This window comes from Phascolarctos cinereus, unplaced genomic scaffold (genome assembly GCF_003287225.1).
Source record: "Phascolarctos cinereus isolate Bilbo 61053 unplaced genomic scaffold, phaCin_HiC Scaffold_2;HRSCAF=192, whole genome shotgun sequence".
Taxonomy (NCBI): Eukaryota; Metazoa; Chordata; class Mammalia; order Diprotodontia; family Phascolarctidae; genus Phascolarctos; species Phascolarctos cinereus.
This window is the reverse complement of record NW_027555625.1, coordinates 379,267,099-379,270,000: the sequence shown is the minus strand read 5'-3', so window position 1 is coordinate 379,270,000 and position 2,902 is coordinate 379,267,099. Positions and strand designations below refer to the sequence as shown.

The window sequence follows — 2,902 nt, the reverse complement described above, 5'->3', positions numbered from 1 at the left end:
TCTGGCCAAAACAGAAACAATTGTTATTTACACTCACTGTGAAACACCAGGGCCCAAACAAAGACCAAGTGAGGTTTAGGCTGGGCTCTGTTGTTGGCCAATCAATGAAAGCCAGAGTGATTTGGGTTTAAGGCATGGTCCTTAAGAAAGAAATCTAGTGGGGTGGAGCTGGCTGGAGCAGAAGCTCCTGTGGGGGCGGAGCCTCTCCAGTGCTTTCTGCCAGGGAGGTCCCTGTGAGCCATGTGCATCCCTGGGCTGGCGGAGCTGCACCTGTGCTGCTGCATTGCTGGGTCTGGGCCCCCAGGATACGATTTACGGGAATTGCCACTTTGTTCAACTGACTGAGGTAACCATTGAATTCCAGTGTACAGAGAAAGTGGAGCATTAAGACTATCTTGTTTTCAGATGATCAGCAAAGGACCACCAGATAGGCAATGGGGAAGAACAAAGGGAAAGGGGAGAAGATCAAGAATGTCTTTCATATTGCCAGCAAGAATTTAAAAGCTAAAAATAAAGCAAAACCATTCACCACAAATCTTAAGAAGATAAACATTGTGAATGAAGAAAAAGCTAGAATTGTAAATGCAGCATTCATAGATATCAAAAAGAGCTTGCACACTTCTCAAAAAGGCTGTCACTTGAACCATTGCCAAAGCACCTGATTTCTCAGTGTTCTGAAGGTGAAACAATTAGTGTGAATGATGCTACTAGATTAATGGCTCAGTTGTAATATGTATTGGAAGTATTTGGGTTCTAAAAAATGGACGATGAAAGAAAGAAAGAAAGAAAGAAAGAAAGAAAGAAAGAAAGAAAGAAAGAAAGAAAGAAAGAAAGAAAGAAAGGAAAGAGAAAGACAGAGAGAGAGAAAGAAAGAAAAAGAAAGAAAGAAAGAAATCTAGCCCACAAACCCCAAAATATCTTGCAAAGTTTCAGCAATCAAAATTTTATATTCCTTTGGGCTAAACACCTGCAGGTAAGGGTATGATTCCCTATCTGGATAGAGGGAGAGGAGGGAGGGAGAGGAGAGAGAAAGGAAGGAAGAAAGGAGAGAAATGTATTGCCCCAACTGGAACTGGCCAGTTGGGTCCACCCAGAGTACACTAGAGAATATAGACATCCAATGTAAGAATCCTAGCAATTTATTAGTTGTCAATAAAATAAGGATAACCGGATGCTAGACCTTCTTGGCCAAGCTGCATTTCGAATAGATTGATTTTAGTATTGTCATCTTGCAGACCCTTGTGCCTTAGAGAAAATTGATCTACCAAACTGCTGCACTAAGATCAGAGTAATACTCACTAAGTCCTCAATTACTAGTGCAGCAGCAATGTTCTGATGAGAATTTCCTTGCTTTCACTTTAATAAGTGCTCACAGAATTGAGTTGAATTGAACTTCTGAGATTCACCTCTCTAGTCGTTGTTTCGTGTCTTACTTTAAAAAGTGATTAGCTCCTGTCCCTCCTGTGTCCTTTGCTTTCTTTTGAAAATCCATGTTTTAAATCATACTATTTGATTTGACTGACAGGGATGTTGTTTCATGCCTGATTGATGATATCAGAGATGGTCTTTGAAAAGTCTTTGTAACCCTCCATCAAAATTCCAAGTTGAAAGTGAACGAAGAAGAAATGCAAACAAACAAACACACCCCGGGGAGGGGGAGGAAGGAAGAAAAAAGAAAAGAAAGGAAAAGAAAAAGACAGTGTAATTTCATGATGGCAATAATGCCTTGTGGACCGTGGCCTGGGGGCTTAGCCTTCTGGGAGAAGAAAGGAGTCCCTGGTGCACACAGCTCCACTGGCTTGGTACTGGAATTAGAATGCAGGTAATGATTGGCTGCCCAAGTTATTCATAAATAAAAGCAGCTGGCTTCAACAAAAAGTCCAAGTTCCCGAGGCTTCATAATTATTTATGAGCCAGGTCAGTGTGCAGAGAGTGTTACCAAAACACAATGAGAGCAAACAGCCTTCTTTCCCTTGAGAAAACCGCTGACTTAAAAAAAAAAATTCTGAAAGAAAAAAAGAGGCCTGTAATACATTTATTTTCATGTTATTATCTCCTTATGTTTCTGGATGGTAAATCATATAAGAGCATTATTATCATGCCAGCCTTGCAATAGCCCGTTGAAACAAATCCATCCGACGTGATTACAGATTTAATTAATTTGTTGGTTTAAAAGAAGAGACTCAAATTTTCACATCAGCTTTCATTTGCTGGGACAAACTGTGGGAAACCACCTCTAGAATTGAGTTACCAGTACTCGTTGCTGCTATTGTTGCTGGTTTTGTTACCTCTTCCTCCTTTTCTTCCTCTTTCTCTTCCTTTTCTCCCCCCCTTCCTCCACTGGACTCACTCTTCTGTGACCTGTCAGCTGGGCTTGGAGGTGATGAAACTCTCTCCATCCCAACCCTAGTAGCCACACCTATCTAAGACACAGAAAAGAGAGTTCTCTATATCAAAGGAATTGGCATTGTCAGATGGTTCAACATCAGCAACTGGCATTATTTTATTAATGTAAATAACGATGAAAAAAGAGTCTTTGCCTCTGATTTTGCTGTTGTACTCTAAGGCCTTTTTATCTGACAAACTGAAGAATGTGAGCTCCTTGAGAACAAGGATTACTTGAATTTTTGTGCTTTTATCCACATTGTTAATTCTCTACGTGTAGTAAATGCTTAATAAAATGTTTTGACTTCTCTTCCTCCTCCTCCACTTCCTTCTCCACTCCCTCTTCCTTCTTGTTATTCTTGTTCTTGTTCCTCTCATTGTTCTTCTCTTTCTCCTCCTCCTCCTCCTCCTCCACCTTCTTCTCCTTTTCCTTTTCTTCTTCATCTTCCTATTCCTCCTTCTCTTCCTCTTCTTCCTCCTCCTCCTCCTCCTTTTTCTTCTTCCAAAATTCTAAAAG

General features: G+C 40.6%; 1 pseudogene; it reads left to right on the top strand.

Moving 5' to 3' along the window:
- The first annotated feature begins 410 nt into the window (after positions 1–410).
- Positions 411–743, top strand: LOC110192899 (ribosomal biogenesis factor pseudogene; annotated as a pseudogene).
- The last annotated feature ends 2,159 nt before the right edge of the window (positions 744–2,902 follow it).